The sequence below is a fragment of the Netta rufina genome (genome assembly GCF_964035555.1).
Source record: "Netta rufina genome assembly, chromosome: 7".
Classification (NCBI taxonomy): domain Eukaryota; kingdom Metazoa; phylum Chordata; class Aves; order Anseriformes; family Anatidae; genus Netta; species Netta rufina.
Genome location: NC_140130.1, coordinates 20981699 through 20996236, shown reverse-complemented (window position 1 = coordinate 20996236; position 14538 = coordinate 20981699). Strand labels below are relative to the sequence as shown.

Sequence of the window (14538 nt, the reverse complement as noted above, 5' to 3'; positions counted from 1 at the left end):
CTTTATTCATTTGGTAGCGTTAATACTTTGACTTCCATTGTTTACAGTACGCCCTGAACTGTAATATGAAGTAAAGCCAAGTTGTTCCTCTGGTGTCTAAAAGACTTGTATTCTAGTACAATTTCTAGCTTTAAAAATAAAAATAATGAAATAATGGTGTAGCAAAAATTCATACTGAAAATAGATCTAAGTTGTATGGTGAGTATACAGCTGAGGCATAAAAGACCTTGTTAATTGGATCTGTGTCAGGAGTTACTCCACTGAAATATGAAAATTGTCAGATTAAAACCTATATAGCCCCCCCCAAAGCCATAATACAATGATTCCATATTTATATATTCCATATTTATATGTTCCATATTTAAATTTATATTTATATTCAATATTCCATATTTTTATATATTTATCCTTATCAGAAATACTTTTTCTTAGTGATATGTGAAAACAATGCTGATTTTCTTTCAAATTTACTTCAAAATATTTCGTAGCTCTTCCAAATATTAATTGCGAGACAAATTCACTAATGATTCAAAAGTCAAGCAGCTAATGTAAATTCTACATTAAGCATTTCATCATATTAGTGATTTTAAGAAGTTATTTATTTTATCATTTTTATTTCTTCTTCCTAATTGAAATGTCAAAAATTTTCAAGCATGGTCATTCGGCTTTCAGGATGACCTCTGTGGCAGCTGCTGTTTATAACAGTCAGCTGGGCAAATCAAACCTCACATCACGTAAAGGGACACCAAGTCTTTAATATAGTCGCAAAGCCCCTGAAACATAAGAAACCTCCAGTCCAGAGTTAATCTTTTAAAATCAGTTCCTGAGATTCAAACGTTTTGTCTTCCATATGTTTATTATATTGAATCAGCAAAGTAATGACACAGATTTTGATTATTTGTCTAGCAAGCACAATAAAATAATTTCAGTATCAGGCATTTACTGAAATAATTGCTGTTTTAGAGGAAACTGTCGTTCCATAAAGACTTTTCTGCTGGGGCAGAGTCACCATCTGCTGAAGACAGAGTTGTGCTTTGCAGAGAGTTGGGCTGCCCTGCCAGAGCCGTCTTTGCTGTATTTCTGCTGCCTCTGCCCATGTAGACTGAACCATTGGGCTGAAAGAAGCGAGAAATTCACTACAGATAAGGCCTGTGTCTTCCTTCCTAAGAAAAAATGCCTATCCATTAGTAAATCACTGATTTTTTTGCTGTACTGAAACCAGAGTGCAGTTAAGAAGACAGTCCTTATTTTCATGTGTTTCTAATTTTCTTTTAGAATTTGTTTGCATGAGCCTGTGTGCGTGCTTTTCTGCAGTCCTAGCTGAAGGGTGAATTTTGGAGCTAAGCCCGAGGAAAAACCTTTGGGCTTTTTTTTTTTTTTTTAAATTAAAAGCATATTTTACATGTTTTATGTAATTTGTTAAATAAATTGTTTGAAAATATTGTTACAGAATACCATGATTAAAGACAAAATACCCCTTTATACATCAGGTTTTAGGCAAGTGAAGTTGAGTTCAGAATGTGCACACACAATAAAAAAAATAACCAACAGCCAGGTATTCTTGAGCACTGATCCTAGCACTGTAGCTGCTTTTCCTTCTGGATGTTGCAAAAATTGCCTGAGTAAGCTTGCACAGCTTTGGTTTCCCCCTCTGTGTAATGCAAATAATACTTACCATCTTGCAGGGATGTGTAGAATTTAATATTTATGCATCACTTGAAGTTGAATTAATTTTTTTTAACTCTGACTCCAAAAACATGATGGGTTACTTGTTAAGAGCTAAAAGACATACCAATATTTTCTGGAAGTCCCGTATTTTTCTCTAGCTATTAATATTCTGTAGAACCCTAGATCAATAAAACATTATATCTGAATCTCCACCTTGAGCATATGTGTTTGCTTTTTGTCGCTAGTGGATCTAGCAGCACGGTAAAATGGAAGTATTGTCTTTCTGCATTGTCAGGCCAGATAGAGAAGTGTGATGAGTGACAGCTACTTCTCATGAAAAGCTGGGGAAGTCGTGTACAGTGAGAGAAAAAGGAAAAATGAAGCATTCTTAAAGCACTTTATGCTTGGTCAAGAAATTTAAAAAGAAACCATGCTCCACAAGTCCATTCTGGTGCACCAAAAAATAGTTTCTTCATCTGTGTAGTGCTGAGGTCACACAGCTCAAAATTCACTCCTGCAAAGCTGGGTCTTCCTAAGGAAATCTGCTTGCAGCACCTTAGAGGACTACATAGTTCATCTAGAATGGAAAGAAGATGGCTTGCCTCAGTCACAGGTGTGCAGTGACTACAGACTCATCTTTCTCATGATTTGTGTATAACTTCTAACTTGGATTCAAAGGAAGAAATCCCATTAAAAACTAAGTAGTTTTTAACTGGCATGCTAAGTTGTTCCACTGGTGTGTGTTTGAAGTTACACAGATGCCTAATCCTTTTGATTATGATCAAAGCATCCTGAGTCAAGGGTATGGTGACTTCTCCAAATTTTCATTCTGTAAAATGTATCACTTTCTTTTCAGTACAGTATACCTTTTATTGGTGGACTATTGCAAGCTGAGAGAAAGTGCGAACACATTGTGAAGGAAAATTTATATATATATTTTTCCACTGGAATAATGTGATAATAACTTTCCTGTCCTTTTAAAACAACTGGAAAAGCAGAGAGAAACTGGAAAAAGCTTTCATGGAAAGGTTCCTGTTGCCTGTGTGTTTAGAGGATAATTCATTGTCACTGTTGTAGTGTTGAAAATACATTGCATGATCAGTTATTAGTTACTGTGCCTCTGATACTAAAAACTGTAAAGTACACTAGCATATTAGTAACGGACTGTACTCAGGGTTGAAATTCAGTACACTGAAATAATACATGAAAAAAAACCACATAGATTCTACAGAACATGAATTGGAAAGGATCGACTAGTCCAGTTTTACTTTTTGCAAACTACTGTGTTACAGCATTGCTACGCAGTGAATGGAATCTGGGCCACACTGGAGTCAAGGAGATGGCTGCAATTTTTTGAACGACCCAGATCGTATCCTACTGTACAGAATGATTATTATTACAAGTTAATTGGCTGATTTAGTTCAGATTAGCTATGTCTCTTCTCCTGAGCAGTAACTGATTTTGATGTTATGCTGCTAAAAAGATTGAGGTGTTTTGCCATGGTGGACATTTTCTCTTGTTATTCTGATAATCAGAACCTGTAGGCCACTTCATGAACAAAATTGAATAGTAAGCGTAATTTCAGGCAGTGGTGAGTGACTAAATACAATCACACTGTGTCTGGCATGATTTATTAAGAGAAACAATGTAAAGTCTTTGAAAATACATAACTTCCAGAGACTTTCTGTGGTTAATTTCACTGGCTGTTTGACACACTTCTTCAGCAGTTGTGTCACCCTCACACAGCAGTTATGACAAGGAGGTGCAAAGTGTTTCCTGAAGTATCAGAGTACAACATATAGCAGTAAATCTGCCTTTCCAGTGTTCAGATTTGTTCTTCCCTTAGAAAACAGTGTGACGAGCTCCTTGCACTGGAAGGGAATGAAGTAAATTAACTGCAAGTTTTACAACCCCGTACTAGGACACAATCTCCACATACCTTAGTTATGAGAATTGGTGCCCTTCATGTAAAAACGTCTAAAATAAAACCGTGTTATCTATGGCCAACTTACACCTCTTTTAAAAAGTAAAATAAATAAAAAGGGAAAGTTTCCTTCAAACTGAAACTTTATGAGACTTCTTCTTCTTGTTTTACCCTGCATGGAAAAGACCGCATGCAAAGATGCACAGCTGACTTCACCGAAACTGTATTTTTCCACCGTGCGGCTGGAAACCGTGCCGCGTTTCCCCCACACCCCTTCCACAGGCTCCGCTCTTTCTTCCCGGAGATAATGGCTGGCACGGGCGCGCCGCGCACGGTCCTGAGCCCGCTCCTCAGCTGAGCCGTTGTTTCCACTCCCGCAGCCCGCGCTCCTCACCGGGCAGCGGCCAGGGTGCTGACGAGAGACAAAAAAAAAAAAAAAAAAAAAAAAAAAAAAAAAAAAAAGAAAGAGAGCACCTCGTGGGCTGCTGCCGGGCGGGGGTCGCGCCGACATTCCGATGCGCTGAGGCAGCCGCGACCCAGCCCGCCCCCGGCCCAGCCCCCGCTCCGGCCCCGGCCGCCGCTGAGGGGGGGGGCTTGAGGCGATGCCTCCGGGCCGGCTCGGGGACGGCGCCGGGCGTTTAGGCGAGAGGTAGGGCTGGGGTGTTCCGCGGGCTGCCCCTCAGCACCCCGCTGCTCGCAGGGCTAGGGGGGGGCAAATAACGGGCCCCCCCGGTGGGCACAGCCGGCCGCAGCGCCGGCCCCGGGGCCGCGGAGCGTACCCCGCCCGCTGCCGGACACCCGCTGGGGGCACGGGGCGGGCGCTCCCCGGGGATCCCTCCCCGGCGGCCCCGCGGCTGAGTCAGCCGGCGGCGCTGCCCCGGGGCACCTCCCTCCCTTCTCTTTCCCTCCCTCCCTCCGCCGCCGTCCCGCAGCCCCCGCCCCCGGCCCCGTCCCGCCGAGGCAGGCGTTGGGCTCGCTCCGCCGCCACGGGCAGCGGCGGCCGTGGAGCTGCGGGGGCGGCCCCGTCCCGCAGAGCCCGCCGCCGGTCCCGGGAGGAGGAGGAGGAGGATGAAGAAGATGAAGAAGACGCCGGGGGCACGCTGAAAGGTGCGTGCCCTGCTCGCCCCGCTTGAGCGGCCGTCGGGCTCCCTTTCGGCCATGTTCCTCGCCCCCCGCAGGGCTGCAGAGCCCCCACATTCAGCTGCCACTCGGGTGGTGCTGCCCGTGCCCTGCGAGCCCTTGCGGTTCCCGCTGGCTGTCCGCTTTTTTCTCTTTTATTGCCGCTCTTCGCTATGGAAGCGCGGGGATGCTGTAGGGGCCTGAGCCCGCAAACACTCGGACAAGTGCTTTGGGTGAAGTGTTTGTGGGATCGGGGACGGGGAGGCGGGTGCGGGGCTTATCGGAACTGCGGCACGCTCTTGGGATGCCACCGGCATAGGTGGTGTGGGGAGGAGCCCGGGAAGGCGGCTCTCAACCAGGTTTCTGCTGAAGGAGCTGTGAGAAGCATACGGAAACGGGTACAAAATCAACCGTGCTTCAAGGATCGGTCAAATGCATGGTGTTCCCTAGTTAAGGAGCTTGTGTGAAGAGTAGAATTAGGCTTGCTGTTGTATTTAAGCAACAAAAGTTTGGTAAATATTTTAATCCCAAGCACGTTATATACTTTCATGTTTGGAAGGGTGTTGGAGAACCCACTGGTTGTGGAAGAACCATTCAGCCACTGTTGTGGGGCAGCAATCGCTGTGTGGTTTAAGAAGTCATGTGTTTCCAACTACAGATAATTACCTCTGATCCCTGATAGCTCATCCTGTGAAAAGTCAAAGGCAAGCAACCTGTGTCTGTGATTGTTACAAAAACAAAACGAAAAACGCCTAAACAAATCTGGGAGCAATCAAACAAGGTGAAAGCAGAACCAGATGCAACCTTCAGCCTACTAAGAAGTGCTTGGTGTTTTGTATGGCCAGTGAAATACTACAGAGAGAAACTCCCAAATCATAAAAGACTATGTCCTCTCTGTACATAAGTTAGTAAAGGTTTACTGAAATCTCTTAGTTGTATAGAGTCTATTCATGTTCTGCCATTTTGAGGTATTAATGTATTATGTAGAGAGAGCTCATTTCTGTTTTCTTCCATGCTAAAAAGTTTGTTCTTAAGACTCTTTGTGACCACAGACTGGAGTGTGCAGCTCCTGGCCTCTCAATTCATGATGATTTCATGTGATTTAACTTATCCAATAAAAGTGTACTGTTCAAGCCAGCATTCTGACAGTTTAATAAATGGAAAAAATCAAAGTCACACTTTGTTTGAGAAACTTGAAAGTCATACTACAGAATAAAAAGTTTCTGAAAACTTTGTTGGAAATCATAGAACAAGTTCATGAAAGAGTTGATGAGATAACTGAAGGTTTAGGAAATTTATGAAATGAGGAAAATAAATTCTCTATAGCAAAAGTTATGTAAAAGAATGTTGTGAAACAATTTGACCACTTTTAACTACCTGCAGAAGAAAGTTTTTGTTTGTTTTTGTTTAGTGTGTATGTGTAGGGACAGTTTTATTTAAGAGAAATATGAATATCAAGATCCAGTGAATAAAACCTGCACCAAAATCCAGAATGCCAGCAAGACATTTGTGGAAAAGACACTGTGTAGCTGTTCATGAAGGACTGTGGTAGATATTTGATGACTGGAAATATTTAGCTCAAGATAGAAACTCTTTTGGAGAAGAACAATTGTAATTTAGCAATAGTTCTTGGATTTGAAACAATAATTAGTTAAAGGAAGACTTGAGCTATAAAGGAGGCAAAAAGTAATTAATCCATGTAAAAATAGTTTTAATCAGCTTAATTTACCTGCATGTAAATTAATGTCTTTGGTGGTTTAAAAGAAGAGAATCTTAAAGACAGCAATTTGAAAGAAGGATTGTCATTTTGTTTTCTGTTTGTATGGCACCAACCACAAAATGGATACTGGTTCGTGACTGGGAGCCCTGGACTTTATAAGTGACAATAGTATTGTTAACAGTAAATCACATCTTTTTTTTTTTTTTTTTTTTTTTTCCCCCATGTACTTTTTGAAAATTCCTGTAACCCAAATATTGGAGTGAATCATGTGGCTCCACCACAGACAGACTTAGTGTCTCACCTGTTCACACTGCAACCGTTGGTGGTTTCATTTCATTGAGGGCTATCAGGTTGTATTGGGGCCTTTCATGGGCAGTCTGATTAATTTTTAAAGAACGCTGGTCATCACGGCTTCATTATAGAAAGTTAGCATGCTAACATGAAATCCATGTTTTTCCTTAGCTTTATTTGGTCCCTTTTCAAGCTGCTTTTACTTGCCTTTAGAAGAGGTTGCTGCACGTGTACTTGAGGGCCTGTGTGGCTGAGTGCGTATTATGCGAGAGCCGTGCCGCTTACTCTGCCTTCTGCTTTATTTGTCTTGGCGGACCTACACATGTATCTGCTTGTGGGTGGGGTTTCCATAGTCATGGTTCTGCCAAATATTGGTCATATTTCAGTCTTAGATTTTCTTGAGCAAAGCTTCCTCAATTTACAAAAAACACAAAAAAGTAATGGGATTTGTGTGTAAGAGTTGAGGATAAAGTGGAGATAGTGGCATTTTCCTTGCATTTCCTATATCAGGAGCTCTAATTCTGGAGGTACAGAATTTTGTTCTTACTTGAAACAGTGGAGTTAATTTTTTAGATACATCACTGTGGGATGAAAATCTGTCCCTTGGTGGTCATGTATATCAGACCACTCTCCGTGGGACAGGGTGGCGTGCTGATGTCTTTGTGCAACACACAATTCATGTCACTGGTTTTAAGCTAGGCCATCTATGGTACTCCCTTCTCCACTGCCCAGTCATTCATAAATCATCCAACATGTTCAAACAAATGCTACACATGCTTGCCATCAGTTACCAAAAATGGGTGAACTGTCAGAGCTAGAAGTACTGAGCTCAACTTTAAGCTCTTTCCACCAGATATATCCTTCTTTCAGATCCCACTAAGTTTCTTGAATTTATAGACAGCCGGTGATGGAGCCTCAGGTAATACCGGCTCTTTCAGTGAACGATTTGAAATAGCAGAGACCCAAACGTTGTGAAATATGTGATGTGACAGAGAACTGCCTTCTGTGCTCTTGACATCTGAAATTCTTACATAGCCCAGTATAACTTCTGGGTATGGATATGGTGCAGGTTTCAGTCTCATGCAAGGAAGTGTATTCTGTAGGCCAATGTATTTACTGTAATATTTCATTCACAGAAGTTTGAGCTATATCAATAGTTTAAGTAGGCTGTCAACTCTTGGATACTTCTTATTCTATGTTGCTATCAGTAATTAATACTTAATTTGGTATAACATTTCAATGGAGCAGCTCATTTAAACAAATTGAATATTATTAGATTTTACAAATGCCATACCACTTCATAATATTGAAAGTACTTGAATATTTCTTTTTTGTTGTTCATACTGAAGTATTTTAAAAAAGACAGAAAAAGTGGAAACATTGAGCACAAAGGCAAAGCTACCATTTAAAAACATTTATTTTGGGGGTAATGGTTTTATTCCATTAGTATGCACAAGTGCTGCATAACTTGCATCTAATAATAGTATGTTTTCTTAAACAGATGACTCTCCAGTTGCATTGACCTTGCCTTGTGTCGTAGGACCTTGCTGTCTGTTGTTTCAGACAATGCGCTGATGTGAGACCTCTCCTCCCACAGTATTTTTCTGCATCTGTGCTACAGCACACAGCAAGAATGCTGCTGCAGCGATCTCTGGTATTTGAGGTTTTCGTTACACTGCATCTTCATTCTAACATTTTTATAATACATTCCTTTATTCCAAATACAAAACTCTATTGCTTGGATTAGGTGAAATTCTTCATGTAGCAGTGCAAGGATCTTTCAGCAGTATTAATGGCATTTGGTTTCCCTCTGGAATTCAGCAAGATAAAAAGGGGTCATGTAGCAGAGGAGCTACTGCTTTGTCCACTACCAGCAACTCGCATTAAAGAACAACCTGTAGATTTCCTCTTGCAGAACTTCCTTGATGTGAATGCCTCCTTTTAAATTCCCTCAGGATTGCTATGATTGTTTTGAATTACAGCTACTTACCAAATTGAAAAGGAAAAACAAAACCCAATGTTTTAATATCCAGGTTGAATTGCCTTCTGAAGAAAATATTCTATTTTTGTTCTAATTTTATGTAGTTTTCATACTCTTAACATTTCACACTCTTAAAATTTTTCAAACACATTTTTCTAATTTGTAAATGTAGATTATAGTTAGTTATTCAGTTGATGTTAAAATGCATTTATAATCTGATTATGTTGTTGGTGGGCAGAGATTTTAAAAAATGGTATTGCTACTAACTTTTAGTAAAATTCACACTTGATATTTTTCAAGTATATTGGATGTTCTGTGAAGATATGTTTTATTTCTTTTGAAAGCTATGGGAAAAGGATCTTACTGCAGATATTTCTTGTGAAAACTTAAAGTCTCGGCTCAGTCTGTCTGCACCTATTGTAGTTCAACAGGCTTATGGGAAGTGGTGAAAGTAGAGGAATATCTCTCCAAGGCTGCAACTGCACAGATAGATCCCGGACTGTAAGAGATTGTCTCTCTGTTTGTTTCTATAATTCATGTTCACTCTTTAGCTGTGCTGTGAGCTGCTTTTCTGTAACATCTTGAGTGGCAAAAGTGTCAAAGAGTACCAGGCAGTCTTGAAGTCTTTCATATTGCAATAATTTGCATTTTTCAGATGAATAATACTCCGTAACGTGAGTCCTCTAGAGCCCTTGACATTTTTCAGCATAGCTGTTACTTTTGTGAATGGTCTGTTGTTTGCATGTTTCCTCAGAGAACAAAGTGGGCATACAAAAAGGGGGGAGTCTTACATAATTACCTTTTGATTTGTTGTGATTGCACCTTTTCTTTTCTTTCTTTCTTATTTTTTTTTCTTTTTTTTTTTTTTTCCATAATAGTGCATTTATGGAAGAGGCAGCAAAAATGGGAACTATAAAATCAAACAAAGCTGTGTATATTGGAAATATTTTCATCTTAATAAACACTCAAAATGTTGCTGTTATAAGTGATTTGAATATACATCTGCTCTTATTCTGTGCTTTAATTTAGCGAAGTGTAAATAAGAAGCCCCACTTTGGTGGTGGTGGTCACTCAGTAGGGACAGAAATGAAATACAGGGAAACATTTTATTAAAAAGGATAGCTTTGTATGTGTCTTTAACTAAAATGCCTGCCTGTTTAGAGATATTCCCAGTATCATTAGCCTGAGCAATTTGGGTATGTGAGGCCAGTTACAGGGCTTTTCCTTTGTATGTTTTATTTTCCTAGGGTGAATTGGGAAAGTAGCTATCACCATGTCATCATCTACCACTGAAATACAATTCTGGCAAGTAATACCATCCAAATTAAATACACTAATCTTTGGATGGTCTTGATACCAATATGCAATATGTAGACTCAGTGGTTCAGTTCCAAGACTGTGTGTTTGGCATTATTTTACCTTTGTTTGTTACAGAATGATCTGTTCTTGTAAGATGCAGCTGTTGGAGGGTGCTTCTAGTAAGTACTGCGTGGTGCTCCCTGCACACCAGTAATTCATCCAGTTCTGCTCATTCTGCATGCTTTCCAGTTTCACCTTCATCTCCATAGTGCTAAATCTTGCGTCCTTTTATCCAGAGTCAGATGCTAAGCAGGTGTGGTTGATACTGGGGGAGGGTGACACCTTTTGATTCTTTTGTCTTTGGTACTCTTGGTTTGACATAACTGCAGTGTAGTGTTAGTGTATTGGCAGTTGTTACCTCAGACTGTGTTATGTGGAGTTAGAGATTGCTTTCCACAAGAGGAAATCCCATGGTTGCGTGCTGTCAGTTCCTGCAGCATGACTTTTGGTGAATGGAAGTGAGGAATGTCTCTGTTTTCAGGGTGTGTTTCTGTGTGCCTATCAGGGATGCTTGCCTCAGTGAGCATGCCCTTGCATTCCTGCACACTGGACACCTGCGGAAGCTGGGCCCAGCTTCTTGAGAAAGGGTCAGATCTAGCAGAAGATTGTCTGTGTGTTTACACACTGCAAAGTCTACTCATCCCACAAGCATGTTGTTTGACAGTGCTGTTCCCATTCTCTGCACAAGACCTTTCAGTGAGCCAACATTCAGCCAAGCAGCTCAGTCACACCTTTCCCCTGTGTTGCAGAAAGTCTGCAATGTTTCTGAAAAAACAAATTATTGTATTTTACTGTGAAGGGAAAAGTAGAAAGTTTGTCTTTCCTAAGCATTGAATCGGCTCCGTGTGTATTCCGATCTCATACCTAAAAGCACTTTGCCTCCCATAACTTTGAAAATATGGGATCTTCTATATTATGTCATAGAAACCCACAATTGTTTCTGTGTTTTGGGTATATAGTTCATGGGATGTGCCTCAGTTTCAGTCAAAATTATAGAATAGTTAGCATTAAGATGTTACCATTCAACTAATTAATCAAATTTAAAGATGCCAGCTACATGTATAGTGTTACCTCATATCTGAAATATTGGAAGGGGTCCTAACTTCATATGAAGTCAATGTTATGACTTTTCTAATTCTTTTTTAAGCAAGAGTAAACCTCAGGTCTTTGCTGCATCTGTCAAGGTGTTTCTGGATAGATTCTTCTTGTCTCTTGAAAACTATGCTAGTTTAGCCCAAACCTATGTAACATTGGATGCTGTTCTTTTTATTGTGTTACTTATTCCATGCTGGCTGAAATACAATGTATATAAAAACAGTTTTTGCTGTCCCATTGACTTTTGGTCCCCTATTAAAACAGATTTAAGAGTGTGTTGTAATTTCCAACTACAGGGTTGGAACAACTTGCAGTCTGAACAGAAAAATGTTCTTTTTTAATTAAAAAAAAAAAAGACACAACAAATTGAAGGAGAAGGGTTTTTTACTTAAGCCAAACTTCCTTCTTAGTATTTATCCAGAAAACATTTGTAGATGAAGATCTAGAGTTTAAACTTGCTTGGAAATATAGTTGAATCCCAAAGTGCATGACTCAATTGTTTCTGTTCTCATCTAACTTTCCTGAAATCAAATGTAAGTTAAGTATATCTGTAGTACCCAGGTACCAGAATGTCATGTTCATTGAGATTTAGTGGTCAGTTTTGCTATATAGCAGTAGTGTCAAGTTATTAATGTTCTTTCCTGCTTGTCTTGAGCAAATATTGTCAGCTACCCAATGTAGTTGTGCTGGTTAAACTTGATACTGCTTATATATAGTTATGGAAACATTTTGGATTTGTTATGGAGACAGAATATTTATCTTTTAAAATGTCAGTGTAGGTAAGAGGGACTTATGAATCTTTAAAGTTATTAAATGTACTATTTTTCTAGTGGTCTGCTGAAATTCTTCTTGTTCCAATGAATTATGAGCTATAGTAGTGTTTTATTTGTAACTGAATTTCTGTGTCATTCAATTATGAACATTTTTTTGAAAAGGGTTTTGCTCATTGTGATTATGCTTGTGCAGCAAATTCTGTAACTCCCTTAAATCTTAAAACTGTAATGTTCTGTGTAACAGGAGGTATAATCAACTAAGGTGGATGTAGAAAATATAAAACAATTTTTTTTTTAGATTGACTTATATGAAGCAATAAGAATTTCTTGGAAATCAGCAAGAATTTAGGATATAAATAGACCTTTCCACTTTTCCAAGATAAGGAAATACTAAAATTTTAGATTTATTTGGTAGAATCAGAAAAATAATAGGTAATTTGTGATATTAATAAGTGAATCATATTCACATTTGAAATTAATATTCATAATTTTGTAGTCACTCTAATCAAGTCCATTTTAGGGGTATATCAATGAACTGATTTTATTATGAAAACTGTGTTGTCAGTACCAACTGATGAATGCATTGAGTTCCAACTACTCATTACCCACTGAGTATGGCTTAAAGCAATGTGGAACATTACTCTTTGTCTTAAAGCCCTTATTGTTCACATTTTCCTATTGTTTTCATAACTAAATATTCTATTTTTAAAGGTATGAGTAATTATATAAGAGTACACCTAGTGGCTTCTAGAAAAAACAGCACAGTTTCTGAAACTGAGTACGTGACTGCAAGAATTAGCAGTACTGTGAAGCCAATTTAGAAATTTAATTCTCCACACTATTTGAACTGTGATTCTAGACTTGCAAGTCATGTTCAGTAGTGGTTTGCAGAAATAAACAGTTCCCTAGACAGCAGGCTATAAAACAGGTCAGCGTTAAAATATGCAATAACATCTTTCAAATGGCCATATAGTAATGGACTACTATGGCTGCCTGAATTCTTTTTCAGGATCCAGATCATAACATCTGTTTGGTGTTTTGTTACCTGACAGGCCTAACAATGGTAGGGGTGTATAGGCAGTAGTGGTTTTTCAGAGTGTTCTTGCAGCTATCCCTCCAGAAGAGGCAAGTTCATGTGTTCCCTTAAAATTTGAAAATGCTATTCTCGACTTAGCCAAAATCTTCCTCCATGATTGTGTCATCCACTCATTTTGTCCCACATACTATTTATTCTGCTGTGCAAGTTGCTAATAATTTTTTTTATCCTTAACAGGCAGTTAAGAAAAAAGACAAAAGATAATGTATGGCAGTTATAATGGTGCAGCACAGGATTATCCTGTGTAACAGCTTTGCACCCCTGGACTTCATCTCAATTGAGTGCTTTATAGAAAGGTGCTTGGGCTTGATTTATGAGTTGGGGGAGATCTGTAAAAATACCTTGAGGAAGGTGTGTGCAAGGCAAAATTGTTTGGTATAACAGTATTTGAACTATGACAGCCAATAAAGTTTTTAACCTGTACGTGAGTCATTCTCTGCTTTGAGCTCACATGTCTTCCTCTGACTTGACATGATGCTCTGATTACTATACTTTTGTCTTATAATGCTATTTTCAGTCTTTTATCAACTTTTCTGTTTTCCCGAGCCCAAAGGACGCTATTGTGGATACCAGAAAGCCCCCAAAGAAAATAAATAAATAAACCCAACAATAATAAATAAATAAAACCCATACCCTTCCTTACTCTTTTTGCTTGAATTTACATTTACTGATTTTTTTAAACATTTCACATACACTTAAATTGTTAATTTCATAGAGTCAAAAAGCTGATAGCCCACTCCCTGATAGTCTCATGTTTTTCCCACATAACCCATCTTGCTTACAGTAAAGCTCTATTCTGTTAGTAACCATATGCATCCCAATAAAGGTTTTAAAGTTTGAATTGAGACGGAGACTGTCTCAGCTCTTGGCCAGCAAATGCAAAGAAAGTTGGCCATGTTCCCTCTTCTTGCCAGAAAAGCAAGAAAGCTGGGGCCCTTCCTCTGTCAAAGAAAAAGGGAAGCTCTGATCTTTCTTCTTATGGATTTGCACGCACTAAGTCCCTGACCTATTCTTGGTAGAATTTCTCAGTCTCTTGCTTGCTAGATGTGGCCCAAAGCCCCCAGGAAAACAGCTGTCATGTACAGGGAACTTGTAGAGCTCAGTCTGTCCTTTCTCCTCTGACTACTGGTTTGACAGTACTTTTTCCTCTCTAGTTAGTCATAACATATCAACAAAAAGCCTCTCTACACTAATAGTATGGTTTTTAAGCATGTTACTTTACTCTGCTACTTTTTATACTAATTTATGCTGTATTTTTTAGTATGTAATGTACACATGAATGCATTATTAAAAGAGTTCAGATGTTGTCATCATCTAGTACCCTACTATTGTGGGTTGGGGTGTAGGCAATTTCAAAGCCTGGTCTTCTCCCATACAGAGCTTTAAAACTTTCACTATTCCGATAATCTGACAATCCATTAAATGATGTAAATGATGTATGACTATATAAAATAAAGTAAGAATATTAAGAAAAAATGAAATTATCAGTAAAGTTTAGGCTCATTTTTTAAC

General features: G+C 39.2%; 1 protein-coding gene across 7 annotated transcripts in view; it reads left to right on the top strand.

The window, feature by feature from the left end:
- The first annotated feature begins 4560 nt into the window (after nt 1–4560).
- PLCE1 (phospholipase C epsilon 1) overlaps nt 4561–14538 on the top strand; it is a 161708-nt gene continuing 151730 nt past the window's right edge. For all 7 annotated transcript variants that reach the window (XM_084290408.1, XM_084290413.1, XM_084290411.1 and 4 more), the window contains exon 1: nt 4561–4699. The gene's annotated coding sequence lies outside the window, so the exon portion shown is untranslated. The remainder of the gene's footprint in view (nt 4700–14538) is intronic.